Source organism: Lemur catta, chromosome 16 (assembly GCF_020740605.2).
Source record: "Lemur catta isolate mLemCat1 chromosome 16, mLemCat1.pri, whole genome shotgun sequence".
In the NCBI taxonomy this organism is placed as follows: domain Eukaryota; kingdom Metazoa; phylum Chordata; class Mammalia; order Primates; family Lemuridae; genus Lemur; species Lemur catta.
Window position 1 is genome coordinate 44,479,972 of NC_059143.1, and position 20,472 is coordinate 44,500,443.

At 41.2% G+C, this 20,472-nt stretch overlaps 1 protein-coding gene across 1 annotated transcript in view; it reads left to right on the forward strand.

Moving 5' to 3' along the window:
- Positions 1 to 2,122: 2,122 nt before the first annotated feature.
- The window catches only part of CDH20 (cadherin 20), a 177,570-nt gene continuing 159,220 nt past the window's right edge, over positions 2,123 to 20,472 (forward strand). The window contains exon 1 of the mRNA XM_045527604.1: positions 2,123 to 2,509. The gene's annotated coding sequence lies outside the window, so the exon portion shown is untranslated. The remainder of the gene's footprint in view (positions 2,510 to 20,472) is intronic.

The following is a 20,472-nucleotide window of genomic DNA, read 5'->3' on the forward strand; positions in this document are numbered from 1 at the left end:
GTTCCATCAAATATCTGAGCACCCTTTGGCCCAGTCAGGTTGACACATTAAAATTAACCATCACACCATCAAAAAAAAAATCTTTTTTCCTCTAAATTTTGGTAAGGAATTTATCACCAAGAACAAGTCACTTCAACAAAGCACCAAGCAACTGGTTCTCCTTTTAGATAAGGAGGCAGGATAAGCTGCTGGTAACCTCAAGGCTCTGGTTTACTGATCACATTCCTTTGGGTCAAAGTTGATCTCCACTACTTATGAGCTATGTGACCTGGACACACTACAGTTGATCCTTGAACACTGTACGTTGAACTTTACCAGCCCACTTATAGGTGGATTTTCTTCTGCTTCTGCCACCCCTGAGACAGTAAGACTAACCCCTCTTCTTCCTCTTCTTCAGCCTACTCAACGTGAAGACAAGAGAATAAAGATCTTTATGATGATCCACATCTACTTAATAGTAAATATATTTTCTCTTATGATTTTCTTAATAACATTTTCTTTTTTTTAGATTACTTTAAGAATACAGTATACAACACACATAAAATTTTGATTGAATTGATAGGTCACTAAATGTTAACACATATTAACAATTAAATGTCAAATGTTACCACATGTTAATTGATTATGTTATCGTTAAGGGTTCCAGTCAACAGTGGGTTATTAGTAGCTAAGTTTTGAGAGAGTTAAAAGTTATACATGGATTTTTCAACTACACAGGGGTCAGCGTCCCTAATCCCCATGTTGTTCAAGGATCAACTATACTTACCTTTTTGAGCCTTGCCTGCCTCATTATAATGGAGAGATGATAGTATATACTGAATAGAGTATTTAGAACAATTAAATGAGATTATTTGTGTAACACATGTCTGACACATAATGAGTTCTCAATAAACTTTAGCTGCTCTGCTGTTATGAGTTCTGATTCTAGGCCTACTGAAACGTATTAAAATATGGCACAATTGCCTTAACTGAGATGCTCCTTTCTATTGTCACATACCTGGAAATGTTAGCAGTTATTTATACACATAGCTTTGTCTGTTGTTTATACACGTAGATCATTTGGCCAACAAGTAGTAGTACAAGTAGATCATTTAGTAACCTATCCATTCAATTAAAACAATTTTCTGTATCTGGAAAATCAGTGAGGGGGAAGAAATCCTAAAAGCACCTCCCCTAAAGATTATAAAGGGAAATGCAGAAGCATAGTTGGCCAGAGTTCCTCTCTACTCACCAGCTACACCCAAGTTTTAGTCAAGAACTCGGCATTCTAGGGCAGGAGTCAGGACAAGAGGACAGTACAACATCCTGTTGACCTTGTTTATTTGACCCCAGAAACAATAACTTGAACTACACAACGGGAATTGCCTTCCAGAATGGCCCTATGGTAGAAACAAGTTGAGTTGGGGGACTCTCATCATCTGGGGGAGGTAGGTGGTCTCAGCTTCCTTCTCTGCAATTTCTGAGCCTTAACGTACCTCTGCTCTATCCCTACTTAACTCAAAGGCTTAAAATCTACAGTTTTTCTATGAGGGCGAAGGAAGGAAATCTGAGCACTGGGAGAAATTCTGAAAAGTCGTTTCCCTCAAAGTCTGCCATCTCCCGCTATTCCCCCCGCCCTTCCTCTTGAAAATTATTAGTCTTTTGCATCGTCAAGGTCAAGGTTAAACTCAGGTTGCTACTCATCTCCTTTCTGGTCCTATTTGCCTTTTTCTGTTCTCCTCAACTGCCTCTTCCCGAACCAACAACCTTATGCAAAATAAGTCCCAACTTCAGAGGAAAGTTTAGATGTAAATACGCACCCCCCACGCCTAGCTATCCCCTTTCCTCTCTCTCCCTCTTCACACTCCCTAACTCCCTCAGCCAATAGAGGAGTTTAAACATTTAAATGCGGCATCTAAACTGCATTTAAAGAATTAACCCATTTTGCCCCTCACTGCTCTAAACCACAGGGTGCCAACCGGACGTTAATTGCTTTCATCTGGTGGGGTTCCAGACAGCTCCTCCAAGGAAGGAGCGCACATTCCTGGCACCAATTGGCTAATTCAATTTGCTTCAGCGGCATTAGCCTCTGTCAGAATATTCATGAGCAGGGGAATGAGGACCCGCGGCACAGGCAGGCAGCAGCCACTCGGGCTGGGGAAGGCGCGAGGGAGGGGAAGCGGACCGCGCGCCGCTCTCGGGGGACGGTGACCGCGACGAGGCGGCTCTTCTCACCGGCCGGGCCCGCGGGAGGGCGGGGCGGGGCATCGGCGGGGGTGGCGCACCTGGCAGTGCCCCCCAACTCGCGGCGACCGCGCGCAGACTTTGCAAAACATCCGAAGGCAGAGAAGCTGTGACACTTTTGACAGAGGGGGCAGGGGGGTGGGGGGCCGGGGACAGCGCCGCAAGCAGGGGCGAAGGGACCCAGCGAGCCACCAGCCGCCCGGTGGGGGAGGCAGCGATGTGAGCTGGACGCCCGCCCCGGAGGAGTCTGGACCGAAGGTCTCGGGAGAGTCGCTCGCCGCGCCAGGTAAAGCGGGAGGCTGGGGTCCGGGCCCGCGCGGCCGTCCCCGGGTTCCGGGCGCAGGGTGGCGGGGGGCGCCCAGAGCCCGCACTCTGGGGCAAGCTGCCCCCGGCGTGGCGCCCGATCCCCGCAACTGCCCGCCGCCTCGGCGAGCCTGCGGGCCGGTCTGAGTTCGACTTCCTCGGACTTTGGGGGAGAAGGGGACGTGGAGGGGCTGCCTGCGCTGGGGGAGCTGCTCTCGGGCAGCGGGGAAGCCGGGGCACAGCGGGGCGCGCGGGGGGAAGCGGCGCACTGGGAGCGGGGGCTGCGCGCGCCTGGGGACGGCGACTGGGGACCCAAGAGCGAGGCTTGCGGGGGCGCTGGGGCCGGCTTCGCCCTCGCTCGCCCCGCGGGCGGCGGCGCCTCCCTCCGGCTGCGGAGGGGAGAGGGTGGCCGCGTCCCTCGCGCGATGTGCGCCAAGAAGGGGACCAGAAACCGCGGCTCAGGGGAGGCGCAGGCACCTACGGGGCCGATCCCGGGTCCGCGCCTCCCGCAGCGCCCCCGCCTGAGCGCGGCAGTGGGAGGAGAGAATGTGGTGGTGACTCGCGTCCGTGCCACCTGCCGGACATCGCCAACTCCCCGGATTTCCTGTCTCCGGGCCCTGACACTCCCAGGGAAGGCTCTGAATTGCGCGCGGGTTGTTCGGGCTTTGCTTGCTGTCGCGGCCGTGGAGGGAGAGCCTGGGGTGCGGGGGTCAGATCGGGTGAAAGTTTCAGATGTGGAAAGAAAACGTTACCGCGGAGTCCCAGCCCGCCTTAGCGAGCGGAGAGACTTAGCAGCGGGCTGCGCTGAAGCTGAAGGAAGGGAGCCTTCGCCTGGCGATCCGCCTCAGGGGCGGGAGTGGGGGCTGGAACCTGGAGGGCAGCCCGGAGGCAGCGCCAGAGCCTTGTGTTTTGTTTTGTTTTCTGCTGAGACCAGGCAGGAAGTAAGAAGGGGGCTAGGAACAGAGAACTGGGGAGTTGGACGCCTCGCACATTCGGAGTTGACTATGGTGTTACCAATATTTCTGTTAAAGCTTTTGTTACTGGCATGAGCACCAGGAAGGATTTCGTTTTCCCTGATTGTTATAAATCGCCTGCAAATTGACTCTGCACTCCCCTCCCCTTAAATGAAATGTCCCCTGATCTCCTATAGTCTCTGATGTGTGTCTTTTCACCAAAGGAAATTGCCCCCCTTAGAGCTGTGATGGTGTCAAGGGACCCCACTAAGGAACTGAATCTACCTAAGAACAACAGAAAGTTGCAACTAGAGGGTCTTCGCAGCCAAGCTTATAGGTGAATCTTAAGTTCCTATCTGCTCACCTTCCTTAGCCTCCTCTGGCTCAGAACCCTGGAGGCACGGCCATCTGGAACCCCATACTTGACCCAGCTTTTCCCGCTCATGTATTTGTGCAATCTGGAAAAGTGTGACCCTAGCAATCCCACTAAACATGCTCCCTGGCCAGGGCAGGCTTAGATCCCAACCGTGCAGGAAGCCACAAGGGCACCTGTGGTTGCCTCCTCTTGCCCTGGTCAGATCTCCTCCAGGGCGCAGGCTTGGCCAGCTGATGCAGCAGAAATCAAGGCCAAGGTGTGGGAGAACAGTGAGGCAGAGTTAAGCTGAGTGCAGGAGATGAGGTCAAGCCTCCTCGCTGGCCACATCGCTTCCTGCCAGAGAAAAAAAGGCAAACGAATAGCAAGAGGGAAGTATTCTAAGTTGGAATGGAGCTCTCAGAGTCTACTGGGGCTGTGAACCAAGTTCTCCGAGTCTAATGAGGCTGCGGCCCCTGACTTTGTTGTGACCTTTCCTTTCAGTACTTTTGATTTTCCCTGTTTGCCGATAGATGAGTAGCCATGCCTTCCTAATAGGACAGTTGTCGTGAGATGATCTAATTTTGTATCCAAAAAAATGCTTTGAGCATCCTGGGAAAGGACAGTCTATAAAATATGCCAGTTTAATGTTTTGTGAAAAGTTTGCTACACGGCAGGTTAAGAAGATACATTTTTAGCATGTATGCCATGTGGCAGTGTAAAATTAAAATGGAAAAGGAAAGTACAAACATAAAAATGACTTAGCATTCTTGACATTCTTGTGCATACTTGTAGAAAAATTATCTTTCGTTTGGGAAGAGTTGCCGGGGAATTTAATCAGTGTTTACACTACTGAAACGCCCCCTTCTACCTTTCTGCCCTGTAAAATTTTATGACCCAGTTCTCACCAGAAAGGCAATGTGACTGTAGTCAGCGCTGGGGGCTGACAGGATAGATTGAAGGGTTGTTAGGTGAACCATCACATAGGGTTTGGAGACTGGTATGGGAAGAGAGATGCCATCATCCTTGCAGAGCAATGTTCTTCTGGAAAAGGCAGTTGAGCAGCTTAGGCTAACAGACCCAGCACTGGTTGTCCTCCATTCTCAGATTCAGATGGGGACTCATTCAGATGGTCCAAAGAAGGCTAACCATGGTGTTTTTCTCTCCTCCATTAGGTAAATGTATTGCCTCCTTCTTACCTTTGGATTGGTACTAACTTCTCCCCGTGCCCCCAGTCTATCATAGTGCCATAGTTTTCCCTTGCCATCTCCAAGACACTCCCATGTACCCTCTCAAATCACTTGTATATTTGTAAATCTTCCCCAAGTTCTGAAGCTTTGCAAAGACCTGCAGCTGTTGGTGAATTTAAGCAAATAGTGGGAAGCAATCAAGAGAGCCACTGAAAAGTGGGTATGTTTTCCCCTGGTGGAGAAATTATTGAATGCCTTTTGAGTTACAAAATCAGCAGTTTAGAAAAGCAAAAGGGATTTCCTTGACTTCCCCTTCACCATAAACCAGTAGTTGTATTTTTCATCCCTCATAGTAGTGAGCACTGTTTGGCTAAGCATTTTTTACAATTTTGGACTTAAAATGGGGTTTTGCCTGGTGGTGTTCTATGGAGAGAGGAAAAACGTAAAGAGATACGGAAGGAAGAGCTGCAGTGGCAAGAACATAAATCAGCCAGAATATATGGGGGGGTGATGAGAATAGGTCTTTTCACCCTAAAAAAAATGTCCACTTTGGAAGAAAAAGAAGTCTGATTATTGGCATCCAGGGCTGAAACCAAGGCAGCTGATGCCGAGAGGAGCCAAAGGGCAGTTCTTCTTAGTTTAGAAACAGCAAGACAGCCTCTGCCAAAGATTGCTGTAAACACGGAATAAAGATTTCATTGTGAGCTGGTGTGACTAGAATAATTAGACAGTTAATTGTTCATTCTGATCTGGTGGTGCTGCAGTCAGTGCAGAGTGGTGAAAATAAGAGCGAGAGGGAGAAATAGAAAAGAAACATTTCTCACTTTTATATTTACTTGTTTTACTTTGATGGTACTTTGGAGAATCCTGGTTAGTCTCCTCCTGCCCCCTAAAAAGAGGCACATCCCAGAACACTGGAGGGTTCAGATACAGTGCTGCCATTTTCCCCCACGTTCTACTCTGGATATGGACAAAATTTCTCATCCTCTAAAAATAGCATGTGAAACTATAATAAGAATAAATTCATTAGGTAATTCCAGTATTAATTAACAGATTGTAGTTAGGTATAAACCTTCATGTCAACTCACTCAAAATATATGCGAATAAGCACCACATTTTTGTGTTTCTCCAATACTTTCTTCTCAGACATCCAAGGTTTAAAGAAGTAAATATTCCATTTTTGACATTTAATTATTTTCTATTGTGAAACCAGTTGCCTACAGTGATTAATCTTTCACGTTTAATTGAAGAAGCAGCCTGCTCTGTATTTTCATACTAATTTGGAGACAAAAGAAAACATATTTTAAGTGATAAAGGTGATTTTAAACAGCTGAGCATCTACAGTTATCATAGGCAGTATACTGTGACTTACTGTTATTTACTAAAAGATGGCACTGTCATCAATTCTTTCTGAAATGACTTTTGCAAATGAAGACATGAGTAGGGGACTATGGACAGCATTACATACATGTTGCTGGGGAGGAGGGAATGAAAAACCATGCATTCATTAAGTTCAATTCTCCCTGAATCCTGATATTGACATGGAATATAGAGCAAAGTTCTCATTATTTGAATTTAAAAAGGAACATTTTTAAGTGCCAGTGCTAAGTATAATTGTTCTGGGAATAAAGCATTGTTATAAAGAAAGCATGATAAATTAACATAAGGTCGTACAAGCTCATAAAGAGAAATATTTAGTTTCTCCAAGCTAGTCATCTTGTCTCAGCTTGTTTCAGAGATGCAAGAATATCTTTACTAACCTTCAGTTTCTTTTATCCATCACAAATCAAAAGTGATTGCAAAGGCAGAATACTTACTGAAGTCTTAAAAAGTGTAAGTGGTTCAAAATTATGGAACTATCTAGCTCTTAGAAGATAAAATTCTGCTTTATAAAATGCACTGTCTACAGCAATTAAAAATAGAAAATCATATTGCCACATTAAATTATTACAACAATCCATTTTAAAAAGAAATTTAGTCTTTTATATTTAATTGCTGCCCATGGTTTGCTAACTAGTTTTTCAGAATAATCTGCCAATCTCTTACTAACCAGAACTGTCTAGTTAAGGACATTCCTGATTACATATGGATTAACTTAATTTTAGAACCTTGAGAACATCCAACTCAAAACATTACTCAAGTACAATGCAAAATAGAAATGGTCCAATTCACCTCAAGGTATATGTAATTCTTTTTTTTTTTTTTTTTTGAGTTCAAGGAATCATAAAAGAGAGGACATCTTGTATGGAAATATATCATTGAATAACCACAATAAAAGAGTAAAAGAAGCTACAAACTATTACATCTTTGAAAAATACATAAAGTTTTAACAATACCACTCATTTCTTCTTCTAAAACTTAGAGCTGTCATAAAAAATACCATGCAAAAATATAAATGTTAAAAACATGCATAACATTGCCTGAAATGAGGGTATCTTTGCTAGAACACAAAGATATTGGAATGTTTGGCAATCTAATCAAAAGCTTGAAGTATATTCTGACTAATGCCATTACCTCCAAAGAGTAAAGAGGTAACTCGCATGGAAGAGATATTTCTTTATAGTTCTATAGCAATAGATTCTTCATAAATATGTTGTGATTTGACTTTTTAAATAAGCAAAATAAAATTAAATCAATGGAATTTTCAAGTTAGATGAATTTGTAATACTTGAATGATCTTTGTTACTTTAAGTTATTTCTTTAAACTAGGAAGATGTGCCTGTGACCAATAGTAATAGTTATTGGCAATATTCTGGCATGGACATGAAGGAGGTGAGAAAGTAGGAAAATGTTAAGTTAAAGGATTTCTTTTTTTGTTTCATCTAACTAGTGAATGTGTTCATGCATTTATAAGTTGTTAAAAATGCACAATATTGCTTCATAATGTGGTACTATCATCTAGTGATTATTATTTACAAGTAGTCACACAAACAGATTCTGTCCTACAAGTACCAAATCTTAATCAGACCCATCATAACTAAATTACCACATGTTCTCTGCTATGTCAACTAATTAAAGGGTAATTAATAAAATGATAATTTCATTCCAAGGCAATGGCTACATCTGGTTGTTATAGAAGTTTATTTGACATGTGGCCAAATGGTCAATGCCAACCATGCAACTGCAACTCTGTGTTCAACATCTGGCAGGAGGATGGAAACTTAACCCATAATACTTCACATTGAAACTACTTTTGGCTGATACACTTATCTGCTCCTATACCTGATTTATAACTAAAATAAGATATGTTAACCTTCCAACCAACATGAAATCCAGATGCTCATTAGGAAGTAAAATATTTTTAGGTAAATCATCAACTTTCTTCTTCTAAGGTCTAACTTTAGTTGAATGAACAAGGTGGTCTTAGTATTTTCCCAGAGAACAGGACATAGTGTAATATGTTGGCATAATTAGGAGCTAGTAGTCAAGAGAACACCAGGATAGAATTAGCATGAAGAGTCAGTCACCCCTTCTTTCCAGGGAGAATTGTGTACTAGGATTAGAGTCAGGGTTGTGGTCAAAACAGCATGAAAAGATGTGCAGTACAGCTTTCTTATTCTCCAGATGATATCTTTGGGTGGCATCAAACTTTGATTTCTACTTTCCACCAATAATTTAAAATACAGCTTATTAAATAGCTTATACAAATTGTTGGATAGACATTTTAATGTGCCCACGAGTATAAATATTTTAGACATATTTCTAAAAATCTTTAGTCAAAGCTATTAATATAAAATATTTTCCTGAAGGAATAGTGTACATTTTATATCATATTCATTATCACTTTCATTTGATAAAGTCAATGTGTTTGAGCCCCTTAACAAGTCCTAATAAAGGGTTAAATTGTGCATATTATGAATAAATTACCATAATTTGTTTTTAAACCGACGGACTTAATTTTATTTAGCAATTTAATTAGAAATTGGCCAAAGGAATTTCATTTAGAAGTAATTTCATCCAGATTTTTAAAGGCTACCTAAATCTATATTTTTTTTTAATTTGAAAGATGATTAGCACTAGAATGTGAGTATCAAAACAGAAATAAACATTCAATCTTTGCATCTAAGGAGATCTTTTTCCATGCAAATGGTGTGAATAGACTTGGTGAGTAGTCAGTATCACCTGCCTGCCACTGTTTGAGGTTAGAGAAGCACTGGGAGAAATCAACTGGATAATGCAGCTCTCTCTCTGCCCACCCTACACACAGGCCCCAATGTTCTGTTATGTTTTAGTCTGTTTGGGCTGTTATAACAAAATGCCATAGACTGGGTGACTAATAAACAACAGAAACTTATTTTTCACAGTCCTGGAGGCTAGAAGTCCAAGATCAGGTATCAGCATGGTCCAGTGCTGGTGAGGGTCCAGACTGCCATCTTCTAATTGTATTCTCACATGACAGAAAGAGGGCAAGAGAGCTCATTGGGGTCCCTTTTATAAGGGCACTAATCCCATTCATGCAGCATCTACCCTTAGGAAACAATTATCTCCCCAAGGCCCCACCTCCTAATACCAATCTACTGGGGGCTAGGATTTCAGCGTATGAATTTGTGGGAGACACAAACATTCACAGTCCATTACATCTTATCTTCATTTTCTAATGCAAGCAACAATACAATTTTCAATATCTCTCTTTTTCAAATCCCTTGATTCTCTGCATCAAAGGCTTCATCTGGAGTATGAATTTGCAAAGGCACCACCATTACATCATTGTGTATCTCAAGCAAGCACCACGCTTGAGAGCATGTGTCTTGTAGGCTTTTTTGGGATATTAAATAAGAATCTAAATCTATGCCTATACTTTCCACAAACTGGCAAGAACTCACAAGGATGTTCAACTTATAAATAAAGATTAAGTAACATTTTTTGTGTTGTCATTAATATCAAATTGTATTTAAAGCAAATAGTGTCTAGCAATCCAAGTACATTTTCATTAAGATTATATTTTTGAAGTGTTATAGTTGTATCTAACTTTACCCTTAGCCTACACTCTCATCTCCATAATATCGGGAACATTTATTTATTTCAGTCTTAAGATATGAGGCATACTCATATTTGAAAATAAAATCTTTGAGTAGTCATTAAAATATTAATTCATCTGGCAGTTTAGCATCTCAGTGGAATACTGCAGGCAGCTCAGCACAGAGGATATCATCCGATTCATGGAGCTGGCTAACATTTGGAGATCAAATTGTTTAGGATTGTTTCTTTAAACACAGGAAAACAACAGATTTCTTCATGATACAGAAGTGCTGTACATTTCTTTGGATACATCTATATATTTCATTCATGTCAGTTACTATGTATAGTACTCAGAGAGAAACTGGACAGAGCAATAAAAATAACCATTTATTTAATCATGAGCTTTGTGCCAGACTCTGTGTGGAGTTCAAGTGCATTACCTCATGTATCCTCTCTGTGAAGTCGGTATTATTACCGTCATCATTTTGCAGATGCAGAAACTGAGGCACAAGGGTAAGTGGTCACCATGGGCAGGACTCTGTCTCCTATGTTTGTAGTCTTAAGCACTCAACTGCACTGCTTCTTCTAGAGCAGGGCTTCTCAACCTTTTCCTCACTACTGACATTTTTCTGGCCCTGTGCATTATAAGATCTTCCCTGGCTTCTACTCATAGATGCCAATAGTATCCTCTTTCTTCGGACAATAAAAAGATGTCTCCAGACATTGCCAAATGTCCCCTGGGGACCATAGTTACCCCGGGTGAGAACCACTGCCTTATATACTAAAGTTCAATCTCCATGCATTTCTTATTAAAGCACACATTATCAATTTAAGGGTAGGGCATTTATTTTGCAAATCATGATACAGAGAATTCTTATGGTTATATTAGCCACATTACAGATGATTTGTAAAAAAAAAGACTAAATAAAACTTTGGGAGAAAAATGATTAAATCCACATGCCTTTATTAAGATCAGCTCATTCCCTACTGAACTCTTTTCCTTTGGGGCCCAACTTGGGTGATGAGGCGATGACTATGATTATATCTGTGTACCAAAAAAGTCTGGAACAATGGTTTAGAGGAACAAAAAGTAATTTTTTTGAACCACAATGCCAAAAAAAGCCAATTAATAATTCACTAGACTCCACACCTTAGGAGGAGAGGGATGGGAATGCTTGTGTTCATCTTTGTATCTCCTGAACCTGGTATTGTGTCTAGCACATAATAAATGCTCAATAAATACTTCTCTAACAAACAATGAAGTCCTGGTTGACCTAGCACAGGTTCTGAATGCCTGTTGTAGGCCTCTGTCTGGATTTTCCATGTATTACATTTTGCTTTAATTAGTGGCATGGATCTGCACATTATGGTATGCCAATCATATTTATGAACTTAATGAAACCAGAATGAATAGATAATACATTAGATGAAGAAATGGGATCAAAAGGCTGATATGATGTACTAGATCTGACAAGATGAAATTTAACACAGACACATGCCAGTGAGGATGTGTCTTGAGTGGCACACCCAAGACCCCTCAGCTGGGGAAAGGCAGAGCCAGGATGCAAACTCTGGCCTCTTGATACCCACTCTTTCCAGGGACGAGTCAGTCTTGCTTGCTTTGTCTCGATCAGGGCGTACCTGAGGTGCCCTGGTCTGTTCCACTGACCACGTCCTACCTGAGTCGTGTGTGTGGAAAGTACCCACTGGCCTGGAAAAGGCCCAGCAACGTACCTTCCAGATGAGAAATGTTTGAAAGTCTTCAAAATGGCAGACTTGACGTAGAAAAGACTCAGAGGGACTATAACAATCATCTACAACAATCATTTTGGAATATCTTCATGTGAAATAGAAAATAAATTTATTCTGCATTGTCATAGAGACTGGCCCAGGGTCACTGAGTAGAAACTATAGGGAAACATATTTCATCCCTGCATAAGATGAGCCTCCTAATGAAGAACTGTTCTACATTGCAGTGGGCTTCCCTGGAGAGCAGGGAGCCCCGGTCATTAGACGGAAAGTGCAGACGACTGGCTTGTGGGAGTCTGAGCACAAACGTAAGATGGCGGAATGCTCAGGGGTTCTCCAAGGTGCTTACTAGTGCTCGATGTACATGAACTCTTTCTTAGAGGCTACGGTTGGCTTTGCAAACTACTCCTCTGTGTAATTTTGTCAAGAAAAGCAAGATCTATTATTTTCTCTAACCCTTATATTCAGAGTCATGGGGTAAATAAAACGCAATAAGCAGGAAAGAGAATCTTACCAGGTACCATATATTAATAGAATAAAAATCACTTACTGTGTGCCAAGCACTGTGACTAGCACTTCACCAGCATTATCCTATCTATTCCTGATAAGAACTCCATGAAGTAGAAATAAGTATCTTTACCATTTGGTAACTGAGGAAACTGAGTCACAGAGAAGTTAAGTATTAATAACTGGTCTGAGATCATGCCGCTAATATTCTAACCTTACTACTTGAACCTGAGTCTGTTCAAATGTATAAAGTCTGTTTTGTAACTATTATAGTACACCTTTCAGGAGGGATGTCCTTTTTAGTTTGAAATGTTGCCGATTTCTAGGGTTTGAGACATATGGCTATTTAAATGCAAATACTTAAAAACATCATCCCAAAACTAAAATATATCATTTAAAAAATTATTTGCTGTTTTCTATTATCCATTATGTTGGTTCCTTCATATAGTGCAGATTGCCATAAGTTGATTTTAAGTGAATGAGCAAAATAGGATTTTTTTAAAAAAAATCTATAAAGGATAGATTGGTAATGGCATTTCAGATGCTATTCTGCAAATTAGGGAATTAGAACCCAGGCCTCCAGGCCGCAAAGTACTAATGTAAAACAAGATTGATAACTCTTATTTCTACAAATTCAGGAAATTCTAATGGTCAAGTTTTTTTTTTTTTTTGATAATTACATCATTAGAATCATTCTCTCTTCTGATTATGATTATCTTACTGGATTATCTTCTGTCTATGATTATCTTGTTGGATATTTCATAAAACCAAACTGATTTGGAAAACTACTTTCTCTGCCTTTATTATTTCAGTGCCAAAAAGACACTGAAAATCTAAACCATTCTGCTAGAGAGCCCTGGATTCAGCCTATTTGTAACTCTGATTTAGTTGAGGTTAACTTTAACTTTGCAAATTAAATCTGGTTACTTCCTGTTCTTAGGAAGTGCTGCTTCTTACCCACCATTCTAGCTAATAATCAGCAAAAGACTTAGGACATAGTTCAGCGCTTGCTTTCTAAAGTTATTGCTGCCCTGGTGCTTACATGCACTTAAATGTTTATGGAAGTCGGTAAGTCTGCGTTTGTCATTCTTGCAAAGCATCAGGGCAGTTGTAGGAGGGGGCCCCAGCACTTATCATAGGACTTAAAATGGCATCTTATGCAGCTCTCAGTGGGATGGTTATTTTGCCAAGAGGCAGGAGGCTTTGCTGGGGCCTGTGGCTTGCAGAGCTGAGGAAAAGCCCGTTTCTTCACCTGTCAGTGATCAGGGTCATCTGCTCTTAATGAAATCATTTTGGGCAGGATGTTGGCAGCCCTCCGCAGCCCGCCCATGTACATGTCTGAAATAACTGCCTCGCTGAGCCTCTTACCATAACATTTACTCATCAGAGCACCATTCCTTCATGTCAACGTGTGGCTTGAAGAACATCTATATGACTTTGTGAAGTGGAATGGAGATTAGCACTGGATGTTTTCCCCCTAGGTTTTTATGGTATTTCTTAGGGAGAAACTTTCTTTATAAAAAGAATGTTCTCAATATACTTCATCATGGGAAACATTCTTTTTTTTTTTTTGAGACAGAGTGTCACTCTGTTGCCCTGGCTAGAGTGAGTGCCATGGCGTCAGCCTAGCTCACAGCAACCTCAGACTCCTGGGCTTAAACGATCCTACTGCCTCAGCCTCCCGAGTAGCTGGGACTACAGACATGTGCCACCATGCCCAGCTAATTTTTTCTATATATATTTTTAGTTGTCCAGATAATTTTTATTTCTATTTTTAGTAGAGACAGGGTCTCGCTCAGGCTGGTCTCGAACTCCCGACCTTGAGCGATCCACCCGCCTCGGCCTCCCAGAGGGCTAGGATGACAGGCGTGAGCCACCGCGCCCGGCCATGGGAAACATTCTGAATCAAGAACCCAGATGTCTCTTTAATGAATTACGGGAAACAACCCTACAGCTCTAAGAAGTATGGCACACAGTGTGAACGCAGGAGATACGGCCTCCAATCCTGCAGGAGCTGCCCAGAGTGTAGGATCTGATAGGTTTTTGGGGGGATTTGGACAGAATAGGATTGACATAGGAAGAAAACAGAGGGGCCACCCCTTCTAGATTCATCAAACTTAAAACCAAACAGATCCTGAGTGTTGAAGATTGTACCAGGCAAGGACTGCTGCCAGTACCTTGGCCCTGGGTTTTCCAAGTTCTTTGTGTCAGAAGTCATTGTGGCTAACATCTCTACCCCATTCATAATTCTGTGAAGTGTAGCTGACCTTAAGTCATGGCACCTGTAGAAGTCATTGGCTAAGGTATTTGAATAACTAGGGCAAGAGTAAGTGATATAAAGAAGAGAAAAAGAATGACCACTAAGTCATGGGCTTATTTATCAGAAGGGAAGAGAGAAAATGCATCATTGTTATGAGTTATTTTTATTATAATGTTCAGTCTCAAAGTTAAAAGGATCTGCTAACTTCCCTTCCCCACCCTGACTCCACCATTATTAATGCCCCATGGAAGATAACTCTTGCATCTTTGAGATGAAAGGAAACCTTTTATACATTTGGTTCTGGGTAAAAGAAATATTTAAGCCAAATTGAAGGCATCAAAAATAAGTAACTGCGTTGAAAAGTCACAGCCATATTGAACAATAAACAATTTATGGAAGGAACCCAGAAAAAAATGTTTTTTAAAAAATTGAAAAGCACAGCTTCTGACAAGTATTCTTTATTTATGAGTGTAAGTAGAATTTTCAAGGAACACAAAAACATTAAAATAAAATACAAGTTTGACACGTGTTTCTCTTGGAGGTTTTGCAAAAAACAGGAAATCTAGGTAGATTTGAGATTAATTATAGTTTAATTCAATTATCATTATTTACACTAATTGAGAGAGAACAGAAGAGGTCGGGATTATGTGAAATTGTAAACGATCCAAAATAATTTATAGTTGAATAGGGAAGTGTTTTTGATCTTTGACTTGAATACAAGTAAGCCTGGGATCTAGCAATTCAGTTTTTCTCATGAGAGAAAGGAAGTCTCATAAGTGAAGTCCAGATGCCCAAGCTTAGAAACTGCTCTTGTTCTCCCCTTCTCTCTCATTTCAGCTCCTCCCTGCATGGGGTGCTGGGGTGCTGGGGTGCTGTACCTGCAAGACCAGTGCTGGGCTCACCTTCTGCTGGGTGTACCAGATAACTCAATAGTCCAGCCGTTGTGCTCTTGCTCTTGCTCTCTGTTCCTTTAGAACTCTTGTGACTTTGTAAATTTGTAAGTCTGAGAGCAAGGGATTGGAGGAGGTGCTGAGAGGGTCAACCAAGGAAGTTTTTGCCAACAAATGTTGATGACACAACCCCAGGTCTAACATTCCCCAGATTGTTTATCTCTAGCAAAATACACAAAAGCAAAAATACCATCTCGGTTAAACATTTCTCTGTTTCCTAGGCAAATTGGAATATGCATTGTTTCAAAAGAATTCTATGCATGCAAAGTGACTAGCTGTCAACAAAGCTGAAATTAAGGAGATGAGGTGCTGTCAATAAATTTGAAATAATGATTTTTGTTGGAGAAGCGACATTATATCTTATCTCTTCTCTACCCTCTCCTCACAGGGCCTCCTCCAGGATAATCTAGAGTTTTCTCCATATAAGTTAGTAGGAGGGGAACCTCCATAGGTAGCTCTTCAGAGACTTTGAGAAATGCATAGACAACACTCCTCTTGCTTTTCAGAGGGACATGTTGCTAATTTTTTTTTAAACCCATGATGTATTTTTGGCTAAGTATTATTGATTATCCCTATCCAGTGTTCCATGTATGCAGTTAAAGAACTCAAATGTAATTTCATTAGTTCATAATTATAGCAATAAAGGTACTTCCTGTGCATATATAGCCTTGCCTTTGCAAATTTTAGTTTCACATGTATTATTTCATATTTTCAGATCTGTCCACCAACAACCCTTCTCCTGGCTATAATTAATTTCATATCATATTTTTTTTGGTCCACTGGAACATTTTGGGTCTCAATAATGTTTTCAAATTAAAGCATGGACTTTCTGTACTAAACACGTCCCTTTTCCTGACTCTTAGGGATTGTTTTTGCCAAAAGCTTTCTCATATCTTTCCACATCTCAAGGAAACTATAAACTATATTTCTTTTGAAACTTTTCTGATACTTTTCCCAAAAGATGGTTCAAATCTTCTCTTTCTGAATGAGACCTCAATTAGCCATAGATTTCTCTGCCCAACCCCAAGATTCTGATGCTCTCCCCTCTGTTAAATTACATTCATGCACGATGTTTGTTGATATTCTCACTAGTGATGAGAATGTTGTTGTTGTCTCAGGTGTTTATTTTCTCTTCCTCCCACTGTATATAAACTTCTTCAAAGCCAACTAGTGATGTCCTTTGCAATGACATGTTCTCCACTCTGAATGGGGTGGGGGACACATGGATGCCAGTGGCCCGGGGCTTTATGACACCCCTGAAACATACCACTGTGTCCATTTGGTGCCAGGAATGTTCTAAGTCCACACTCCTATCAGTCAGCTCATTACCTGACCCACATAGCCAAAGAAGGGTGAGAAATTCAGATTGTCACCCATTTCACGAAAGGAGGGGCTGCAAAGGTGGAAGGTGAGGGCTAAGAGAGCATAACTAGAATGAGGAGAGGAAAAAAGAAAGTTAAAACGGGTGCTGGGAAGGTAGTGAAGCAGAATCAAGTGAAAGAGGAAAAAAAATTCAGCTTCTTGAAAACATGAATAACTGCATTTTCTTTTTACTCATTGGAATCTAGGTGTCGTGTTGTAGGGCGGTAAAGCAGAATTGTATGGCAAAGGGAAAAAAATTCAGTCTTTTAAAAATATGAATCACTACATTTTCTTTTTACTCTTTAGAATCTAGGAGTAGCTTTCTGATGCATTTGGGGAAGGAAACTTATTTTTAAACTGCATGTGGGCTGTGCTTTTAAGACTGAAGACTGCAGGGGTTGAAATGCATACTCTTTTTCAATGATCACTTTAGGAATGGCTGTTAGAAATACTGGAATTACCAGAACAACTAACCATGTCTCCATCTCTGAATTCTAGGCAGTAAGTGGCATTTTGGCCAATGTGTTCTCAGTGCCCTACCAGCTAAAAAGATCTCCTGCTTGAATTCTACCATCTGCCTCCTCCCAGCAGATCCAACCCAAATCCAAAATGCACAGGTGAATTTAGGCCCTAAAAATTGGTGTTTTCCTAGGGAAAACTAGAGAAATTCATTAAAGGCAGTTTGAAATACTCATTTACAAGTTGAACCTAGAGCACAGGCATTCCCTGAATATGTCTTCCCAGGTTGAGATGTATGAATATGAGACACCCAGGAAATGGGCAATTTAGAAAGAATTTGAGTTCTTAATGAATGTTTCCTACAGATTTTATAATGACTCCATTCTGTTTTTGCCGTGTAAAGAAGTATGCCCTTTTCACTGTTGTTGGCATGCGCTTTTTAAAGACTAACTCCTACACGGTACAGTGACAATTATTTTTCCATGGGTATCTACAGATTCAGCACCTAGGGGTTCTGCACGGAGAATCGGAACATCTTCATTCAAGCTATCTCTCTCCAAACCAAGACTAAAAACCAAATGCAACAACATCCCAAATTAGGCCAGAGGATGTATAAAGCTCCTAAATTGCCACATGCATGTGACAAAAAAAAGAAGGGCAAACAATATCAAAATTGGATGTTTTGCTCTATCTCACATTGTAGGTTGTCACAATGTAATTTGGTTTATATCTCCTGAAGCTAACTTAAGCTGAAGATTTAAATGGATGAAAAAAGAATTAAGGTAAAAGTGGCATTTCTACCAATACAGTTTATTAGCTAATGTATTTGTTACATTTATATTGACTCAGGTACTAAGGAACCACCACTGAGTTTAAGCCACTTTCCTAGCAGTCACACAGTAGTCTGGCTACCCCTAGGACTGGATTCCAGGACCCCTGGGCCATTGCTCTACGATACAGTGTCCTTCTCCTATCTCCCTTGTCACTCTGCCAAAGTGCCTCTATACTGCTTTGGTGGCCTTCACATTTCATGTTGCTTAGCAATCTCTATTACTGTCTACTCTTAAGAAATACCCAAAGAATCTGTTTTTCTCTTCATTCTACTACTTTATGTTCTAGCCCTCATCATTTTTGTTTAAATTTCTATCATGAAATTATTGCTGATCCATTCTCTTCTTCCTAGCAGGACATTTAACTTTTTAATGAGACTGTACTTTCTTCAATAATCCCCTTGCTTGTAGGACAGGACTCCCAAGGGTTTTGAGTTGACATGTCATGGTAATTATGTAGATGGAGGGTGAATTCAAGCAAGATTTCATCCTCGATCCACAGGAACCATAAGTGGATGACTGAAGCTTGTTATATTAAATATATTGGAAAGAGAAAAGGGCACAATCTGAGGGTTCAAAGCCATTGCTGCAAACAGGGGTGAAGTGTGAACTGCCAGCATTTTAGGGTAATATATGCTAGCTGCTATAACAAAAGGCTCAGTAGCTTAACACAATAGTAGTCTATTTCTTGATCACATCATAGTTCAGCCTCATGTCAAGTGGTCCTTCTGAGTGCTTTTCCTCTAAGCAGTGACTCAGAAATTTGGGCTGCTTCCATCTTGTGGCTCTACCTCCTCTAAGGGCAGAAATCTTTCCTTGAAGTCAGCAGAGGAGCAAAGACAGAAAGTACAGACAATCTTTCGGAACGTTTTATAGCTAATCATGAGAATGTCTTTCATTGGCCAGAACCCTGCCATAGGACCCCAACCTAACAACAGAGAAGCTAGGAACTGTTCTCTTCCTGTGTGCCCAGGAAGAAGAAATGGGACTCCTTTGCATCTTTCGGTCTTTGACACGGCTCACAACCTTTTCTTCGCTAGCAAGCAGCATCTTGGTGCCCATGTGACTTCTCCGGGAGTGGAGGAAGTATACCAAATAATTGTCAGTAATTCCACTTTAGCTATAAAGTGAAATGCAAACTCCTTAACCAATCTTGGAAGACACAGAGCAGCGCTGTGTAATGACGTGCAGCGTCTCAGGAATCACACAGTCTAGGTACAGACGCTGCTGCTGCAGGATTACATGTTGAGAGCCACTGCCATAAGCCATCCCATTCTCTGTGGATGTGGGTGTTGCTCCTCCACCCTATAATAAGCTCCTGTAGCTTTGGGTCGGGGTTCAGCCAACAGATGTTGGCATCAGGCTGGCTTTAAATTACTGTTCCCGTCTCTCTGAGCAAGTTACTTAAATTCCTGGACCAGTTACTCAATCTCTTTGAGCAAGTTCACTCATTTGAAAAGTGGGAGGAGTAAGGCTGACCTCAAAGGCACTACATTTGATTACTTACATAAAGCATTTTGCACCTTCCCTAACACATAGGAAACACAATAAATGGTAGCCGCAACTGTTATCAGAAGAATATGGAGACTATGTTTATTTTGCCTCTGTATTACCTCTACACAACAAAAATAACTGCAAAATCTGATTTTTTTTAAAAACAAGGTTTTTAAAATGATAAGGAAAGTAGTTTAAAAGGAAGTACCTTTGGGATGCCCAAATCTGTGTATAAGCTCTGTGATTTTGGCCACATAACTTGACATCTTTCTTTAAAATGTATTCTTCCTACTATGTTATGAGATAATGTGTACACACATCTAGCATAGTTCCTGCCATGTGGTCGGTACTCAATACATGTTGAGTCACAATTATCAGATTCCTTTCAAAATGGTTCTACAGTGGAAAGTGATGTTTCAAACTATGAGAGTGAGAAAAAGCCATCTTATAATGACTTGTTTTGATAGAATAAATGATTATGGTGTCAAAAAGATGCTTATTAGGATGATGCTTTTGATCTTTGACCTTCATCGTTCCTCCTCCCCTTAGAGAACAGCTTCATGAGGCCTCTATTCAAATGATAATCGCTGTGCAGAAACTCAGCACCTCTCCATTCAGGGACTTACAGTACACATCTTAATAAACCATAATGAACCGAAGACATGAAGAATAACTGGATAAACAGGCCTCTCTCCCCAGCTGTCCTGCCTGTCTGTGACGGCAACTGGTATTTCATTGTAAAAGATGCTAATTTCAATCTGAGCCGTGGCAGTGTTGAGAGGAGCATAAAAGGAATTCTTGATTATCTATATCAGTGACTGTGGTCCCTGGGGATACGCGTGGGAACTTCAGATCACATATGGCAAGAGTGCTGTGATAAA